The 21,093-nt window shown below is 43.2% G+C and overlaps 1 protein-coding gene across 2 annotated transcripts in view; it reads right to left on the reverse strand.

The window, feature by feature from the left end:
• TBL1X (transducin beta like 1 X-linked) overlaps positions 1-21,093 on the reverse strand; it is a 160,774-nt gene that overhangs the window by 64,934 nt on the left and 74,747 nt on the right. For both annotated transcript variants that reach the window (XM_068163172.1, XM_068163173.1), the window contains exon 3: positions 7,458-7,565. The gene's annotated coding sequence lies outside the window, so the exon portion shown is untranslated. The remainder of the gene's footprint in view (positions 1-7,457; positions 7,566-21,093) is intronic.

Below are 21,093 nucleotides of genomic sequence, written 5' to 3' on the forward strand. Positions count from 1 at the left end.
ATATGAAAGGGAGTGTTCTGTCAGCTTTAGTCGGCAAATTGTTAGGCAAATAATGGGGGCACGACCTGAAAGCAGTAAAGTCTCTTGCTATGGCCTTCTCCACTCTGGGGCAGAAATGCAGGTGCAATTCCTATCTTACAATTAAAACACAAAATCATATCACACATTAAGAGGTCTATGCACACAGTAAATTATCTCTCTCTGCTTTACTGAGGTGAATAATCTCATTTTAGAAAGAACGTAGCTCACATTTTACAGTCTCTCTTTAGCTATCAGTGTAAATAATGTAGTTTGAGTTGGATGGTAAGTGGAGTCCATGGTAAATCCAGTGATTAGTTACAAATTGTTGAAGTCTGCTTGCATTAGCTTAAAAACATGTGTTCAAAAGACACATACTAGTTTTCATATCCCACAAACTCCCTTTGCCTTAAAGCCTCAGAACTACCCCAAAATTTAGTAACTGCCACCTGTACCCATGGAGGAAAACAATATTGTCTAGAGATAAAATCCTTGCCATGAATTCTTATGTCCAGTTCTGGGTCCCTCAGTTTAGGAAAGATGTTGAGTTGCTGGAATGTGTCCAGAGAAGGGCAACAAAGCTGGGGAGGGGTCTGGAGCACAGCCCTGTGAGGCAAGGCTGAGGGAGCTGGGGTTGCTTAGCCTGGAGAAGAGGAGGCTCAGGGGAGACCTTCTTGCTCTCTACAACTACCTGAAAGGAGGTTGTAGCCAGGTGGGGGCTGGTCTCTTCTCCCAGGCAACCAGCACCAGAACAAGAGAGGGGACAGTCTCAAGCTGTGCCAGGGGAGTTATAGGCTGGAAGTGAGGAGAAAGTTCTTCATAGAGAGAGAGATTGGCCATTGGAATGTGCTGCCCAGGGAGGTGGTGGAGTCACCATCCCTGGAGGTGTTCAAGAGGGGACTGGATGAGGCACTTGGTGCCATGGTGCAGTTAATTAGATGGTGTTGACTGATAGGTTGGACCCTGTGAACATCCAATGGCCAAAAGTGGAAAGCCTGGGGTGTTCAAGCTGCCACCAGCTAGTGACCCCAGGAGGCTGCAGGCCACTTACAGAATGGGACAACTGTGCCACAGGTAGCTCAGCCTTAGCTGGGCAGATATAATTGCCTCAAAGCAAAATTAGCTCAGGTGTTTAGAAGCAGTAACTCCCTAGCCTTTTTTGCAGTATTGCTGCCATAGCTATGAACAACTATATCTGACCAAACCTTACTCAATCATGAGACCGTAGCACAGGGAAGGTGGGTTACACATGACTGTCTTTCATCAGCATGGACTCTGGCTACTAGTAAAAAATGCAGTAAACAATCACTTGTTAGCATGTGCAATGGCATCAGCTCTCAGTAGTTGGCAAAAATAGCCACATATGAAAGACATCCGAGCTACAAGCTATGCCATTATTGTCCAGAATCTGTAAATTTGATTATTTTAAAGGCTAAAATATGTCTTCTAATAACCCCTTAATCATGGGGGGAGTACTAGATTACTTCAGTAGGTTCAACACTCAACGTAAACATTTCAAAAGATGCACCATTTAGCACAGCACACAAACTAGTTTCAGTTGCTCCTCTCTCCCAAATCTTTACATTATTGGGAAACACTTCAACTGTTCTGCCACTTCCAAGAGTTAAATAATTTCAGTTCTTGTTTAGATTCATTTGCAAAAAAGATAAACCTTGCCATCCCTTCCCCAAGCCTTGGGGTTCTGCAAAATCCAGTCATATCTGCACTATGTACAGTAAGTAAATACCTCTTAAGTCTGGACCACATCCTTTACCTCCATTTCAGCTTGGTGGGCTTAATCTAAGTAGTGGTTTACAGATGAGATGAAAAAGCATTAAAGATGCCTGCAAACCCAATCAGGAGTCCATTGGCTATTTCACCTTCAACAGGCTAATTTCCTTAGTTGTCAGATCAAAGCTACTGCACATGGCACAGACAAACAGCAGAATTCTACAATGATGTCTACAGACAATCAAACACCACCGATCAGCATACCAAATTGGGAAGTATAGCTTTTATAAAACATGCAGGAACTAAGAGGTTCTAATACTGGACTGAAAAATCTACTGATTTTTTGAGACTACACACTATCCACAAGGGAACCACTGCTGTTTTCAACAGCCCAACTGAAATTGCTAGCCAAAAGAAAACGTCACTGTGCTTTTAAATAATGACCAGCTAACTTTATACATTGCCTACGATTCAGAAGGAAAGGGGGCAGTTTCTAAGGGCTAATTTTTCTGTGCTTTAGCAGTTAAAAAAATCTACATGCCAATGAAAAGCTATTTTGCATTGTTCAAAACAAAGCTGACAGGCTAGGTGAGTAGAACTATTCAGACTAGAAGACAGTATACAGTAAATCATCATTGGTTTCTGAGTTTTTATGCCCAGTCTTTAGGCTCAGATAATACAAAATACAACAGAAGGAAAATGTGATCACAGATGCATGAATTAATCTCCTCTATCAGTTCAGTTCTACTTTAAAGCAGTTTAAATGAGCTTTGATAATGAAAGGTGACAGAACCAGATCAAATGGTGCAAGTGATTTGATTAGCTCCATGCTAACCATCATGGGTAGATATAATTTAGAATGGAGTGATCACATCTGACTGCGGTAAACAGCTCAGCATCTGCCTTCCAAGGTTAACACCTCATAGAAGAGACTGAGATCTGCTGTCTTTGTGAAGTTTTTATAGCTCAATCCTCCATTTCAAGCTTCTGGTATCTTTTCAGGACAAATAACTACAATAAAGAGAAGGATGCATGTTTCTAGAACACCAAGAAAACACTTGATTAATAAAATCAACTATGTGAGCTTCCTCTCAATCTACTGAAAAGAATAAGTGAAATGATGTTAAAAAGCCCTGGGGCTTATCAATTTAGAGCTTCTGGGACAAAGACACAGCAAAACCCATATACCTAGAAGATTTCATCACATATCAACTCCACTAGTAATGAACATGCTGCAGTACCAAAAACTTTATTTTCTCTATTCCTGTAAAAACCAAGGCCACTTCTATCTTGGTCTCTCTTTCAAAGGAAGATACAGTTCTTTCACTACATTGCAACAACAATTTAAATCAATACAAGTGGAATCTCATTTCTCTCCAATATACTAGTGTCAAAATTCTAGGAACACAAAACAATCTAATGGTGCAGATCACTACCTAGCAATGAGTTCTTAATGTTCACTCTCCTGTGAAATCCTAAACCAAAACTATCCTAAGAGTGAAGAGAGAGAACATATGCAAAGAGGCTAGAACTGGGAAAAACCCTCCAGCAAACTTCCAATGCTCTTTACTTACAGGGCTGTATTCAAAGTGTGAGCAGACACCGATTACAGGATGGGCAACCATAGCAAGGAGCACTCAGAGCCATGAAAGCTTTGGGGCATGGCTGAAATAAGCACCACAAGATAAATGAAAATTCTGTGTAAGGAGATCTTGTAGGTTCTTAGAACACCGACGGAAAAGCTAATACAAAGATGGTTACTCTATATAAAAGAAAACAAGGAAATGTTTGGCAAACTTGTGTTTATACCTGCTACAAACTGCTAACAGGTGATAACATCAGGCTTAAGCTACCTCCAATAGATACCAACTTTCCCCTCATCCTTAAAATTTTGGCTGCTCTAGCTCAAATCAAGCATCAAGCACAAATGGAATGGAAGAACTCACGATCATCCCCAGGTTCTAGCCTCACAGATAGGGTTGTCAGGCCATTCTTCCCTCCCCTTCCACTCGGTGTTCCTGACCCAATTGCTTCTACTGATTCCCTTCCTCATCCTTCAGACCAAAATCTTCAGATCAATGTCACCACAGATTGCTTTGCTTCCTTAACTTCAGCTTCTCTGACCTTGGCTGTTTTTTGTTTTGTTTTAATTTACTTTGTATAATTTTAGACATCTACTTACAGAAAGAATTTTCACTCTTGGAGCTTGCAAAGAACCATATAGTAACAGACATCTCATTAGGAGGAATTCAAAATAGTTGGGCCTACCCTTAGGCAGACAGTTTGCAAAGTCCTACCACTACATAGAAAGAAATAAAATGTATACATAAAAAGGAAAAACAGCTTCTCTGACTTACTACCACATAGAGATTTATTAGCTCAAATGCCTTAAAACAGAATCATCCCACTATGATTAATGGTTTGACATAAAGCTAGTGTTGTTCAAAAGAAGGAGATGAAGTAATTTTTTTGGGGGAAACATGGCTGAAAAGACTGCATAACAGATACCAAGTTTAGGCTATGTCATATTTTATCACAGCTGAACTTTTGGCTCAATACATAAAGAAGGGGGGTGGAATGGTGAAACGGATGGTGTAAAACGAAGTTATGGTGCTCAACCCTGAAGTAATGTATTTTTAAAACATGGGATTCATTTACATATGAGGCCAAATTTTGAAGCAATTTATCAAGCTTCAAATGGCTGAAGATACTCAATATCTGTATTCCTGGAATGGAATCACATAGGTAACAAGGAGACCTGGTTTCACTCAAGGCCAAATCAGAACGCTTACTCAAAAAGGTGCATGGGGAGGCTTGATTTTTAATACAGAAGACAAGATTAATCTCAATGTCAAATCCTAGTCAGGTCAAATCTTTTTTGGAACAAAGTTCGTGACTGGAAAGCTCAAAGGACAAATAAGCTTATTATCTGCATTTTATTCCTCTACAGACGTAGGAAGATACTCCAATATTCAGCAAGTCTTTAACACTGAACTTATTAATAAGGCAAGATGATTAACACATTTAAAGTCCAGCTTTTAGTTATATGGGCCATGTGATTCAACCCATGTACAAAATCCAGCAGCTACACTTGAGTTACAACAAGAATTCTCCAAATCAACTGCTTTCCTATCAGTTTTAAAGCAAAAGAGGTAGAAACAGCAGCAGCATCTTTGAGCTAAAATACCAAATGCAGTATTTGATTGCTCAGGACATCTTTTCATACCAATTCGAAACTATTTCTGAAGTAGCAGCCCAGAGTGGTCATTAAGTAGTATGCTAGGAACACTTCTAAGACAGACTGTTTTTCTGATCTTGTCAGCTACACTTAATGTGACATTCTGAATACATGTTTATAGATAAACAAGCTTAAACGCAAGTTTGCCTTACTGCCTCTTCCAATTACAAGGGTAAGTATTGGTTGTTGAAGGCAAAAGCACACCAAGAAGCTGTAAAATACTACGTAACCACATTGCACAATATACACTTTCACACAGTCAGTTTTCCTAACTGCCTTTCCAGGAAAAAGTTATTAAATGTGTGACATTCTACATATGTATATAATTTGAAGATCACAGATAATTAATAGATAGTGTAAATAGTTCAACACAGTACAAGTATTAATTAACTTGCAGGCCTATTCAAGTTCCATGTGGGAATAAGGTATGTGATGCAGCTAACTCATTAAGAAGGCTCTCAAACAGTAACCTAAAGGAAAGCTTCTTTCTTGAAGCTAAACTCAGGTTTTCTGTGGCACTTCATATTTGAAGGAGGAGAGGAAACACCTGGCCAGAGTCTTGGCCTCCCTATAATCACTAAAAAAGGCGCCAGTGGCCTCAGACCAGCTATTACTAATAAGGACATGTACAGATCACTACACTACAAACTCTTCAAAACGTAGTATTTACTGCCACTTCATGAACAACTCTCTGGGTCAGACTGACATCTTTTCTGTGTGGTGGATAATCAGAAATACCTTACACTTAAACACAAACTAAACCACAAAATATTTAAATTTCTATAAAGGAATGCAGAAATGATTAAGATGAATCATTATACCCACAGACCTTGATTACAGGGGAAACTGAACAGGGACTAGAGAGAAATTATTTTACATCTCCCTGATCAGAGGTATACAATCATGTCATAGAAGGTGGCTCCTATGACTGATTGTTCCATTTATTAGGACTGGAAGCAGCTTAGTTGAACTGAGCTTATTCAAACAGATTTCAGTTGACGATAAACACAATTCATGTTTCAGAGATTTGGGATGCTTGCTAATTTATGTTGTTGCTCACAGACTAACCAAAAAAACCCCAAACAAAAGAAGTTAACCATCTCAGACACAAACAGTACAAACCCACTTTGTTTTATTACAAAGGATAATGAAACACAAAATCACAGCATGTTAGGGATTGCAAGGAACCTTGAAAGATCATCTAGTCCAACCCCACTGCCAGAGCAGGGCCACCTAGAATGGATCACACAGGAACATGTCCAGATGGGTTTTGAGTGTCTCCAGGGAAGGAAATTCCACAACCTCTCTGGGCAGCCTGGTTCCAGTGCTCTGTCACCTTCACAGTGCAAAAGTTTTTCCTTACGTTCATGTGGAACCTCCTATGCTTACGCATGAGTGGAGAGAAAAATGAGAGGCCAAGGAAACAGGTAGGAGAGGCCACAAAGACTTGCTTAGGAGATGTTTTGTATAGTTGCTATTACTTTAAAATACTGGGGACATCACCCCAATTCAAGCATTAAAATCAGTAGTTCTAACTTCTCAGGGAAAGAGAGCCAGAGAAAAAGAAATAGATATCACTCTACATTAATGGCACCATTATCTCTCACAATTACTGATAAGCTGGTGGAACAGATCTTGAATTCATATAGATAATATGCTAGTAGACCCCAGGAGGATATACAGTTGGTGTTAGAAGACAAAGCAGAATCAGAGAACTGGATGATCTGCTTCTGACATGAGCATTTGTAAAACATGGAAAGAACTAGGAAGGACGTCTACCTGAGAGATGACTAGAAACACCATGCAGTCAGTAACACATCAGGCACTCCCAATTCTTATCACTAGAATGTGTTTTCAAATACCACTCTGGGACTGAACCGCCAATATGTTAAATTCAATCACAAGCACGAAGCTTAACTGGCTAAGGACAGTAGAAGAAAATCCTGCATTTTGGAGAAAGTACAGAGATGAAAATGTGGGAGGACTCTCCCTATCCCACTGCCACCAGGGTTCAAAGGCCACTAATTAATCCAAAAAAGGTAACCTGTGGCAAAAAACCCTCACCCACCCTAATCACAGTGATTCTGGGTTCTAATGTTAGTGACTGGGCAGTACCAGCAGTGGTGCAGGTACAGTGGTAAGACAGATCTTATTACTGATGTGTTTGGTGGTTATCTCCTACCACAGGAATTACTTAACACCAAACCTGTTTAAAGAACTGTGCAGGATCTCTTTGCTTTGCTACATGTGGCTCTGCAAGGTGGAGCTTGAAAACCGACCCTGAATAAACACAGACTTCTTGTCCAAAGGCTCTATTTGTGCTTTTAACAGTGCTGTTACTTAAGGCTCATCACGTGTATGCACAGGAACCAACTACATGCGTGGCTTCACCGGGGAAGAACCAGAAGTGCACATGGACAGGAAACCACACACCTGAGATAAGCTCATTTGATGATTACTTTTGGCTTACCTGGTCGTGAGACCCTTGAGCTGCTGAATGCTGCTCCTCGCAGGCTGCTGTCAAGAGTCTGGGGGTTTGAGTTACCATGGAGATCACTGCATCTGACAGTTGAGAGGGCTGCAATGAGAGAGGTACCTGTTAAGTCAGTTTCCATCACCTCATGAAAACACAAGCATTCGACTCCTTTTGCTCTTGGCATTTGCCCCCAAGTTAGGAGCTCTGGAAGAACCGTAAAGCGCAAAACCCGGCACCCAATCACAGGAAGAATGAGGTATGGGCAAGTCCCAACCACTCACAGCATTCAAGTGCTTCTCAAACCATACATTGTTTTGGGAACCTGGAAGAATCCCAATACATCCTGAGCTTAGGAGATTGGACGTGGCACTTGGTGCCATGGTCTAGTCATGGGGTCTGTGTTGATAGGTTGGACTCGATGATCCTTGAGGTCCTTTCCAACCTAAGTTACACTGTGATACTGTAACTCTAACGTCAGCAAGCAATTAATCCAGAACCACTGCTGAGCACAGAACTGAAACATCAGCATGCTGCCTCAGAAATGCAAGCGGGGACACAGAAGTGCTCCCTGAGAGAGCTTCCAGTGGGAAGTATTTGAGTGTTACTTCTGTGAAAGAAGTAGTACATAGGGCAAAGAAATTGTCTTCCCCTGTGTTTTGGGGGGAAAGCCTTAAAGAAAGCATTTAGGCAAATGAAACATGAAAGCTAGCCTGGTATTCTTCTGAAAGAATAAACCTGTTCCCAGACTTCTCCACACCTGCCATCAAAGCTGATGAGTAATGCCTTACTTCGTATTTCCTCTACATTCAGCTGCCACATATGTTAACTGGTTTTCTGCTCCTGCATTTCAAGTCTTAAGGATTATGCTCAGGTGTTGTCTATATAATAATTAAACTCTATAAAATGAAATGAGATATTCATTAGGGACTTTTAAAATTAATTATACTCTTCCACGCAAATATCTAATAGCTTTTAAGACACATAAAGGATTATTTTACAATATAATCAATTTAACAAATAACATATTTAAACATATCACCAGGAGAAGCTTTCAAAACTCCAGCTCAAAGTCTCAGCCTGCAGTACTAATGCTCTCATTTACATCACTGAGACATGCAGTTTGTTCTCGCTGTGGGGTACAGGGCAGTACCCACAGCAGCGAGGGTGGAATTCAAGCCAGGGGGTAGGGATTACCCAGCTCAGGAGCTCCTGCCCATGGCAGCAAGCCCTTGAGACTAACGCCTGCCTGCGTGCAGCTTGCAATCGTAGCTCTCCTCTGGGTGTGGCTGCAGGGGATTGGTTAACAACCTCTTCTTCTTACTGGCTGGCAATACTTATTAAGGTCGCACAGGTGACTCTTATCTCATCTACTGGAGCTGCTTGTTAAGCCACTGCAGGTGGTTCCCATTTCATCTCTCCTTGCAGTTTCTCATCTTCAATCATCCAGTCCGGGGGGGACACAATCCCCCACAGTTTGTTACAATGAGGATGGTAAAATACTGGAACAGGTTGCCCAGGGACGTGGTTGAGGCCCTGTCCCTGGAGACATTCAGGATCAGACGATGTCACTCTGGGCAGTCTGAGCTAGTTGGAGGTGTCCCTGGCTGACTGCAGCGGGAGTTTGGACACGATGACCTTTGAGGGTCCCTTCCAACCTGATGCAATCTGTGAATGTACACCATAAAACTAAATGTAAGATAGTTACACCTAGTCCATTCAGAGGTGAATGAACACACAAGGGGCACGACATTTCAATATTAAAAAGTATTAAAAATACATCAACTAGCAGTCCACAGTTATTCTGAGTTTGTCTGCTGAGTGTGTAAGAACCTCCACCTACCTGGCTACCTATCTAATTATCTGAGGTCATTCTGAGATGACTGCTGTCATCTCTCTCCAGTTTATTTTCACGTTTTCTCCCATCTCATTTTTCTGTGGAGTGTGTTATGCTTACGCAAAATATAATATACTCAAGAAGCATAACTTTGGAAATATAAAAGCTGAAAATCCAAACAATAATTAGAGGATTTTTCTCTTTCAACTTCTCTACGTCTTATGGGAGAAGTGTTAAGAATACTTTAAAATTATCTCTTTTCAATACTCTGACATTATGCTACGCAATAGTAACTAACACTACTGAGGCTGTTCTGATGACAAATGCTAGGAAAATAACTGGCTCATCTGTACTGCAGGTTTATGCAAGATTAAAAGACACTGTAGAATACAGATACTCATACTGGAGCACTGTAGAGACACTTCAACATGAAGTATTTTGAGAGTTCAAGCTTGTCTAGCTCATGTTAGAAATAAATAAATAAAATACAGATGACCTGATTATACAACCTAAGTATTTCCATGGGGAGAAAATGCAAGGTACCAACTGGCTCGTAAATCTAGCAAAAAAGGTATACAAGAAAAATCAATAAACACCTGGAGCAGATGTCAACTTAAAATGAGAAATAAAGCATGTGCTTTTCATAGAATAGTTTGGGTAGGAAGAGACCTTTACTGTCATATGGTCCAACCCCACCTGCAGTGAGCAAGGACATCTTTAACTACACCGTACTGCTAGAAGCCTTGTCCAGCCTAACCTAGAATGATTCCTGGGATGGGGCTTCTACCACCCCTCTGTGCAACCCGTTCCAGTGTTTCTCCACCCATATCATAAAAAAGTTTCTGCTTAGTTCTAGTCTAAATCTACCATCCATTCAGTTTAAAACCACTAACCCTTGATCTGTCAGCAACCGGCTCTGATAAAAAAAACTGCCCTCATCTTTCTCATAGGCCCCCTTAAAGTACTGAAAGGCTGCAATAAGGTCTCCCCAGAACCTTCTCTTCTCCAGGCTGAGCGACCCCAGCCTGTTCTGCCTTTCTTCATAGGAGAGGCATTCCAACCCTCTGATCAGCAGCTCCATGGCATTCCTATGCTGAGGACTTCAGTGCTGAATGCAGGTCTCCTGGTAGAGTCTCCAGACAGCAGAGTAAGAGAATCATGACCATGGACCTGCTGGCCAGGATTCTTCTGATGCAGCCCCGGCTATGGCTGCCCTTCTGGATCGTCAGCGCACGTTGCCAGCTCATGTGCTGCTTTTCACCTACCAGTAACCACCAGTCCATCTTGGCAGGGCTGCTTTCAATCACATAATAGATTGTATTGGTACCAGGGACTGCCAAAACCCAGGTGCAGGACCATCAATGAAAAATAGTATTTTTAACACGTCCTTAATTTTCACTAATTGTAAATCTGGTTCACTGTTGAGGGTTGAGGGGAAGGCCAGGCCTTCTCTGAGACTAGTCTGACTGAGACTAGTCTCACTGAACTCAAAACTTAAGGCAGTGCTTCTGCTTCTCCACCAATGAAATTAGTTTAGACCTGTCTTGTTTATAATACATTCGGCCATGGTGTCCCTTTGTTAAAGGCACCGCCTCAAACGGTCACATTCACACAGTTTGACTTTGGATGCTGCAAACACAAACATCAGCCAAACAAGGCAAATGTGTCTGTCCATCTCCTTAACTCTCCGCTGCTCCACCAGGCATAAATTAAGTAAAACTGTGCAAAGCCCTGACACCAACTCACACACAGGCAGTCCATACAAACCCCCTTGCTTATGTCAGAAGTGCAAATTTAACTAAATAATGGTTGCCTTTCACCACTGTCCTCACAGCACGAGTCCCAGAGCAGCTGCCTGCCAGGGCACAGCAGAATACAAGCTCAGTGTCAGTGCCAAGCTGCTCAGCACCATTTACACTGAGAAGTCAATAGAGCAACATGCACTTGAAGGAGGCGCGAGTTTGGTCTTGCCTTTTGTAGGTCATAGACTAAATGCTGCATTTATCCACCACTTCATATGTAGAATCCCTTGTGCAGGCACCTGCATGGCTTCAGGAAACTGAAAACGGAGGCCAGACTGATAGGAGGCGTTTGAAAATATTGCCTGTGCACGTGGCTAGGAGTTAAGAGTTCCTAAACTTAAACAATTAATCATTTAGGAAGATGTCTGTAAATCCTACCAAGTTCCTCTGAATAGACAGAGATATTTGAGTATTTTCCCAATCTCATTTATGTGTAAATACCATTTCTACCATAGTTTGAATACTGTAGTTTCAACTAAATAATTTTATTTCCTTTTAATGAGGAGAAACCTAACTTGTCCTATCAGAATCCTGTCTCATCACCTTTCTCTTAATGCTGTTGTATAATAAAAAATACATTAATTCAATTATTAATTTGTTATCCCTCTCCTTTCTGGCTTTTAAAGGCACTGGAGAGTTTAAATAATAAACAGGCCATCTTCAACAAGCAGTGAACTACAAAAGCATTTTTTTTGCATTTTACTACATGGGAAAGAAATATCAAGTGCACAACAAGAATGTTTTGCTCTCTTTCAAATTGATAAACAGTTTTAATATTTTCCAACAAGCCCTGGGGGATTATATGTGGAGTAAATCCAAGCCTATATGGAAGATTCCAATAGGACACCAATAATTATGCCACCCTCACGCAAAAAAGACCCTAAACCATACTTGTAAAGCAATTCCTGTGAAGTATATGAATTAGTGCATTCCAACATCTGCAGAAGTTCTGTTGGTGTGCTGGGATTTTAGGGGTTTTATGGATTAACATTATAAATACAATCACAGTGGTTTAACTACAGCGGTGACTACCCCTGGAGCAGGACCAGCAATTAGTCTGTACAAGGATCATGGATAACATTGCAGTCATGTGGAGCCAAAACCCAGGACCACAATTTCCAACACAACACAACACAACACAACTCAACACACTGGGTTTCCCTATCACGTTTCCACAGAGTACCTATGGCACTGGAACTGCAATCTCTGTTCAGAAAAGCCCCCGCAGTACCGGTGTGTTTATGGAGCTCCCCTAAGGTCTTATCAAATAAATAAATGTTACTTAATGCATTGCTATGATAAAAAAATTCCCCTCTAGACATTGATGCATTATCTTTCCCCCACCATCACCTCCTCTAAAGGAAGTTAGGAGAGGTTTTAAATAAATCTAGATCTACCATAAAGGACTGCTCAGGGTTGACAAAGGAAACAAAGCCAGTCAGAAATCAGAGAGTCAACTTTGAAATAAATATTCATTATAATACTGCCGCAAAAAGCTTTCTCGTGGCAAAGTCTGAGCTACCAGAAGAAACTCAGAAATACCTGTCTTCCCATAAAAACTTCACATATTTAGAATTAAGAACCTTTCCCCAGACCATGGCAGTCCTCCAGGTGCAGCTCACAGAGCCTGGGCTGTCACTTTGAAGCAACTGCCCAAGTAGAAACTCTTTTCATGTATCATCCTAACTAACTCTTTCCAAGTTAGTGCACATCATGAATTAAAAACAATCAGAAGCATATTAATTAGGCTATATTCTGCCACCCTTCTTATGCAAGTTCCTCCAGGGACAAATGAGTTCTCAGCATCCCAAACAGTAACTCAACACAACCAGCCTTACAGCCTGACTGGATGCCACAGTTAGAGCATTGACTCAGAATAATTTCCCACAGCCAATGCTGTAACTGCACAGGTGCTGCAAAAGTTTCAGCTTTTTTCTGCTTCAGCTGTGTATCTCATTGTAGTGAACATCCTCAGTTTTGGAGACAAGAGACACATGAGCTATCTACCATTATTTGACAGGCCAGTACTTTCAGCAGCGATAATGAATTTATGGAAAGCTTAGCTGTCGGTAACCACGGCAGGGACCAACGCTGGGAACGCTTTGTGTTCTAAGAGGTTTTTTAAAGTACCTGGATTCATGGGGGCCATGCCCTACAACACAGCAGCTCTGGTAATTTTTTATCACAAAGATATACATCTATCAAATAGCACAACATTGATTTTACAAACCCTCAGGAAAATCGAGTGCTACTTTTTCTAATTAATGAGTCTGGATTTAAGAGAATTCTTCTCTCTTGACAGTAACTCATGAGGGTTCTGCTGAACATTACAAAACATGAAACAAAAAGCACAGCATGTCTAGGACTGTTGTGATGGAAACATAAAGGAAAGGGCATGATTATTAAATCTGTGATACTGAAGGTGGGTGGGAAAGAACTATCCCCTTCAGCAGCACTGAACTGTGAAACCTCCCGTTTGCCTGTTTAGCTCTGCCTCAGGCAAGAGTGCACAAGAAGAAATAGAAAAGAAGACATGTGGTCTCCTCTGCGTTGCCCTTACTGTCACTATTAACTGGTTTTAAAGTAAGTGTAAGCTTAAAAAGAAAATTACACAATTTAGTTTAATTCATGTACCTTTTGCCCTGAGCAGATCTGTCATTCTGACCTAAGAAATTAACTTCCAAGACTTTGGTCCCCAGCTGTGCAAATATGACATTGCTTTCAGCACGCACACCTTCGAGGTACCCAACTGCAGAGGACTAGTTGAAAGAATCTGTTGTTTGTCACGACTGGACAAAAGCAAAGTGCAGTTTTCTCTAGGTTCATCAGTACTGTGAATTGCAGCAAAGACAGAGGTAGCACAATTTTCTTAAGCAAGGTTGAACCCATGTAGCCAATACTATCAGCTTCATTTTGGATTAGCTGTAGTTTCCAAGAAATTTTTTAGGTGGGATATGATGGGCACTGTGGTAACATAATCTTGATGTGGCAGAGGCATAAACATTGCAAGGTCAGGCTTTAGGAGAAAGAACTACAACCAACTTATTAGGAACAGGGATGGCAGGCACTTTGGACATCCCACAGGGGACACACAGAGAGGCTTGTCCCCAGAGGACCTTTCACAACTTCACCTTGGGTGAAACTTCAGCTACACATCACCATAAACATGTGTTTATATAGCAATTAACATATTTACATTGCATTTTCCCCCTACATCACAGCAGCGATTACGAAACACTAGGCTAGAAGCTGCTGAATCAGGAAATGATCAGAAGATAACTAAAATGCCTTTCTAGTTATTGATTCCCGCTGTTTCATGTCAGCTTCCTAGAATCCATCCAACGCAAGCAGGAAAGGGTAATGAGTTTCTGAACACACTCTAATAGTGCACACTGCATCAAAGCTTTCAGTAATTGCCTGGATGCTGCTTCCCAGCAGTACTAAACAACTTAAATATAATTAGCTGGAAGCCCTATGGGCTGCATTTCCCCACTGAACACCTCTTACACTAATCCATTTATCAGGCTGACAGATGACTGAATCACTGGTATGTGGACCCATTCTACTAATAATACTTCTCAAGCCAACATTCATTCAATGTTCATCTCAGAAGATGGTCAAGGAATAGCAGCTACTTGGACATTACCAGACTTGATTTTTGAAAATGCAGTCACAAGTGTTTACAGTGCTTGGCAAAGTACCTAGCAGGTTACTGAATATTGAGCTGCCCAAGATTTTGTTCCTGTGAGCCCAGGAGCAGAAATCCCAGTCTCACATAGACTTTCCACTCACTCCTTCCCTCCGGCCTGAAACTGGAAAACTCATCCCAACAGTGACATTTGCACAGGCACGTGTCAGCTTCCCTGTCATTCAGAGCCTGTCTCTTCCTTCCCATCTTCATCTCCTCTCTTTAGTGTTATTTTCTACTTCTACAAAAGAGCAGACAGTATCCAGAGCAAGGGCTGCCCTGAACCATATGAGGGGTTGAAACCAGTCCCCCCAGGCTGGGGTCTGGGGGTGATAAGCCAGAGCCAGAGGTGAAACCAGCAGCCCGGCTGAAGTGCATGTAAACTAATGCATGAAGCATGGGCAACAAACAAGAGGAGCCGGAAGCCTTGCTGCAGCAGGAAAGTTATGATGTAGTTGCCATCACAGAGACGTGGTGGGACGACTCACATGACTGGAGCGCTGTAATTGATGGCTACAGGCTCTTCAGGAGAGACAGGCAAGGAAGAAGGGGTGGAGGGGTGGCCCTGTACATCAGGGAGGCACTAGATGCCATTGAGACGGAGGTTAGGGACGATCGCGTTGAGTGCCTGTGGGTAAGAATTAGAGGGAAGGCCAACAGGGCTGACATCCTGGTTGGAGCCTGTTATAGACCACCCAACCAGGAGGAGGATGTTGATGAGTCATTCTATAGGCAGCTTAAGGCTGTCTCAAGATCGCCTGACCTTGTTCTCATGGGCGACTTCAACTTGCCTGATATCTGCTGGGATCTTAACATAGCAGAGAAGTGGCAATCTAGGAGGTTCTTAGAATGCATGGAGGACAGCTTCTTATCCCAGGTGCTGCGAGAGCCTACCAGGGGCAAGGCTATGCTTGACCTCCTCTTCACCAACAGGGAAGGGTTGGTGGGTGATGTGGTGGTCGGAGGGTGCTTAGGGGCCAGTGACCACAAGATAATTGAATTCTCATTATTTGGTCAAGCTAAGAGGGGTAGCAAGAAGACCTCCACTCTGGATTTCCGGAGGGTGGACTTCAGGCTACTCAAGGAACTAATTCAGAGGGTTCCTTGGGATAAAGCCCTTAAAAACAAAGGGGTCCAGGAGAGCTGGTCCTACTTCAAGGAAGAACTGTTGAAGGCTCAGGGACAGGCTGTGCCAATGTGCCGGAAGATGAGCCGCCGGGGCAGGCGGCCAGCCTGGATGGTTAAAGAACTTTTAATGGAACTAAGGGAAAAAAAGCGGGTGTATCACCTTTGGAAGAGAGGGGAGGCAACCCGTGAAAAATTTAAGGATGTTGCTAGGTCTTGCAGGAAGAAAATTAGGGAGGCAAAAGCGCATTTAGAGCTTAGTCTGGCCTCTGCTGTGAAGGACAACAAAAAGTCCTTCTATAAATACATTAATAGCAAGAGGAAGGGCAGAGACAACCTCCACTCCTTGGTGGACACAGAGGGGAACGTTGTGATAAGGGAAGAGGAAAAGGCAGAAATACTTAACACCTTCTTTGCCTCAATTTTTACTAGCAGGACAGAATGTCTTCCAGACAGCTGGCCTGCAGAGCTGGCAGAAGGAGCCAGGGAGCAGCATAGTTTTCCACTGTTCCAAAATGGGGTAGTTGGTGATCTGCTCAGCCGCCTGGATCCCCACAAGTCCATGGGACCAGACGGGATCCATCCTAGGGTGCTGAGGGAGCTGTCAGAGGAGCTGGCCAAGCCGCTCTCCATCATTTTTCAGCAGTCCTGGCTCACTGGAGATGTCCCAGAGGACTGAAAGCTGGCCAACGTGGTGCCCATCCACAAGAAGGGCCGGTTGGATGAGCCAGGGAATTACAGGCCTGTCAGCCTGACCTCAGTGCCAGGCAAGATCATGGAACAGGTCATCCTGAGTGCATTAACACAGCACTTAGAGGATGGCCAAGGGATCAGGCCTAGCCAGCATGGATTTAGGAAGGGCAGGTCCTGCCTGACCAACCTGATCTCCTTCTATGATCAGGTGACTGCCTGGTGGATGTGGGGAGGCCTGTGGATGTAGTTTACCTGAACCTCAGCAAGGCCTTTGACACCATCCCCCATAGCAAACTGCTGGCCAAGCTGTCAGCCCATGGCTTGGATAGCAGCACTCTGAGCTGGGTTAGGAACTGGCTGGATGGCCGAGCCCAGAGAGTGGTGGTGAATGGTGCCACAGCCAGCTGGCGGCCAGTGAGTAGTGGAGTCCCCCAGGGATCAGTGCTGGGCCCCATCCTCTTTAACATCTTTATTGATGATCTGGATGAGGGCATTGAGTCCATCCTCAGTAAATTTGCTGATGACACCAAGCTGGGGACAGGAGTTGATCTGCTGGAGGGTAGAGAGGCTCTGCAGAGGGACCTGGACAGGCTGGACAGATGGGCAGAGTCCAACGGCATGAGATTTAACACATCCAAGTGCCGAGTTCTGCACATTGGCCACAACAACCCCATGCAGTGCTACAGGCTGGGGTCAGAGTGGCTGGAGAGCAGCCAGGCAGAGAGGGACCTGGGGGTGCTGGTTGATGGTAAGATGAACATGAGCCTGCAGTGTGCCCAGGTGGCCAGGAGAGTCAATGGCATCCTGGCCTGCATTAAGAACAGTGTGGCCAGCAGGAGCAGGGAGGTCATTCTGCCCCTGTACACTGCACTGGTTAGGCCACACCTCGAGTACTGTGTCCAGTTCTGGGCCCCTCAGTTTAGGAAGGAGGTTGACTTGCTGGAACGAGTCCAGAGAAGGGCAACGAAGTTAGTGAGGGGCTTGGAACACAAGCCCTATGAGGAGAGACTGAGGGAGCTGGGGCTGCTTAGCCTGGAGAGGAGGAGACTCAGGGGTGACCTCATTACTCTCTACAACTACCTGAAGGGGGGTTGTAAACAGGCAGAGGTTGGTCTCTTCTCCCAGGCAGCCAGCACCAGAACAAGAGGACACAGTCTCAGGCTGCGCCAGGGGAAGTTCAGGCTGGAGGTCAGGAGGAAGTTTTACACAGAGAGAGTGATTGCCCATTGGGATGGGCTGCCCGGGGAGGTGGTGGAGTCGCCGTCACTGGAGGTGTTCAGGAGGAGACTTGACAGGGTGCTTGGTTACATGGGTTAGTTGATTGGGTGTTGGGTGACAGGTTGGACACGATGATCTTGAAGGTCTCTTCCAACCTGGTTTATTCTATATTCTCAATACCTGTCAGTCATACTCTCACACGAAGCCCAGCGTTTCATGCTCCTGTTTCCACAGGCTCTTTTAAAGGCAGTGGTGTTGAGCAGAGTGAACACCAGATCCAATCAAAAGAACATTCTGGAGCAAGAAATACAGAAAAATCTGCCCCAGCTTTTAGCTATTTTTAATAAAATGTATCAGAGGCATGCATTTCCTAAGCAAGAAACCATCCTTGCCAGACAGGGAATGCAGTATTACTTTCATTGGTATGCTTTACAAAAAGGCTTGCTACATTGTCAGTGAGGCTGAATTTCCTTGGGTATTATTTCTCATTTCAGACAATTCTTTAATTCTTGAGGTAAATAATAGCTCTGTAAAGCACTTCCAAGACTATTACATATATCCATTCTTCTCTTTATTTTATGCCGGGGGCAAACATGCAGCAGCTGTATAGTTAAATAGCTGCACTAAATTCTTGGAGGGGTGGTTAATAGAAAGAGAAAAATAGAGTGTGAGGAAAAGAGAGGAATCAACGAAGGATAAAAGTTACAGCTGGAGTTATACTCCACTAACTACCATACTTTGTATGGTATGCAGCATACACTTGGAAGGAAATGGCAACCTCGAGCACTTAGATACTGCAAAAACGCAGATGGTTTTAAGTGTGCAAATAAATGACTATTCTAAAAAGCATGGCAGAAGTGACCTACTGCACTGATCTGCAAATAGAACACTTATTTGTAATATCTGGGACTACCGACCCCCTGCAGACTGCTCCAACCTGAATTATCTTATGATCCTACAATAATAATATCTCCATATTAAAATTACATATGCTTGTTGCAGCATTTATATAGAGGATAAGGAGTTTAACAAGAAATGCGAGGGTGCAAACCTGCCTATTGCATTCAGACAGATGCAAGGTGTTAAAGATATGAAACGTGAGATCACATTCTGATCAATTTCTGATCATGCGAAGTTTATGCTGGTTAAGCAGCTATAACAAGGCTTAAGATGAATGACTAAAGACACAGAATGTTTTTGTTATACTGCAGACAACCTTCCAATATTACCTTTCCCTTTTACCTAAATCACTCAGAATCATAGAATTATGACGTGGTTTCAGTTAAAAGACTTCTAAGGCCCTTGAGTCCAACATTCAACCTAACACCACCACATTAAACCATGTTCCAAAGTGCCATGACTACACATTTTTTTTAACACCGCCAGGAATGGCAACTCCACCACATCCCTGGGCAGCCTGTTCCAATGCCCTACCACTGTTTCAGCAAACAAAGTTTTCCTAATATCAAACCTGAACCTCCCCTGGTGCAACATGAGACCATTTCCTCTTGTTCTATCATTTGATACTACAGAGAAGAGACCAACACTCACCTCATCACAACCTCCTGTCAAGCAGTTGTAGAGAGCAATGAGGTTTCCCTCAGCCTCCTCTTCTCCAGACTAAACAATCCCAGCTCCCTCAACTGCTCCTCAGAAAACTTGTTCTCTAGACCCTTCACCATTTTTGTTGCCCTTCTCTGGACATGCTCCAGCAGCTCAATGTCTTTCTTGTAGTGAACAGCGTTGGAGGTGCAGCTTCACCAGTGCTGAGTACAGGGGCACGACGACTTCCCTATTCCTGCTGGCTGATACAGGTCAGGATAGTGTTGGCCCTCTTGCCCACCTGGGCACACTGATGGCTCATGTTCAGTCAGCTGCCAACCAACATCCCCAGGTCCTTTATCGCAGGGCAACTTTCAAAGCACTTTGCAACAGGCCTGTAGCATTGTATGCTCTGCCCAAGACGGCCCCCAGTCATTACATCAACCGCAAGTCCTTCTCTGTTCACAAACAGCAAGTCCAGCAGGGTGCCTTCCCAAGCTGGCTCTGTCAACATCTGTGTCAGCTCCTCTGCACACTCGGAAAACTTCAGGGCTGTTTCCACTCTGCTGTGTTGTATTTCCAGCAGACACGAAGGAGTTGAAGTCCCCCACAAGGACAAGGACTGGCAATCATGAACCTCCTCCCAGATGTCTAAGGAATATTTTATCTGTCTCTTTATCCAGGTTTAGTGGTCTGTAACAGACTCCCAGCAAGATATATGCCTTGCAGGCCTTTTCCCTGATTCTTACCTGTGAATACACAACCCTGTTGTCACCATCATTAAGCACTATACAATCAAAACACTCCCTGACATACACGGCCACCCCACTGCCAATCCCGCCTTGTCTATCCCTTCTGAAGAGTTTGTAGCCATTGATTATGGCACTCCAGCTGTGTGAGACATCCCATTACATTTCTGTGAAAGCCACTTTATCACAGTTTTCCTGATGCACAATAGCTTCCAGCTCCTCCTATTTGTTTCCCATGCTGTGTGCATCAGTGTAGATGCGCTTCAGTCGGTCTAAAGGTCTTGACACCCTGTTGTAGGGAGAAGTCCTAAATCCTCCCCGCATATTCTCAGGTGCTCCTGTGGTGTCTAACTCAGCACGTGCTGCCACGTGGAGCTATATGGGCAAAGACTGTTTATATTAAATTATGGGTTAACTCTAGGAGTTGTAATCGTCACCTAATTAAAATGCATGACATACAGTAATAGATTACACTGTCTGGATATGAAAAATGCACCTGAGCACACTGGCTAGAGAAATAGACTAAATGAAACAAAGAGCAAGAACGTGCATGAATCCGCAGTAAAGAGCCCTGTGGAAAAAACCTAAGCCTTTCAGAGCATGCTTACAGAACATTCCTCCAATGTCACACAGACACTGTGGTAAAGCTCCAGCACATTTTTGGTCCTTGAAGATGAACAGTAACCCAGGTATTTGACAGTTTGAATCAGCAGTAGAAATGAGATTCCAGGGAAAAACACTTCAAGATTACATGTTACAAGAAACAACTTCTCTAAAGCTTGGTCCAGTCAGTTGGTCAATCTGATTAACCTGATGACTGATACTACCTGTCATCATCATATGCCTTATAGGAGTAAATGTCTATCTATACTTCTAGTCTGAGATCAAATTCACCTCTTCTGATTAGCATATATGAGAATTCTGTCTAGTGCACAGGAGCAAAGCTTGTTTGTATAACAGGATTAGGATAAATTCCTTT

Source organism: Melanerpes formicivorus, unplaced genomic scaffold (genome assembly GCF_026170545.1).
Source record: "Melanerpes formicivorus ecotype bairdi unplaced genomic scaffold, bMelFor1.0.p_v2 SCAF_70, whole genome shotgun sequence".
NCBI classification, from domain to species: Eukaryota; Metazoa; Chordata; class Aves; order Piciformes; family Picidae; genus Melanerpes; species Melanerpes formicivorus.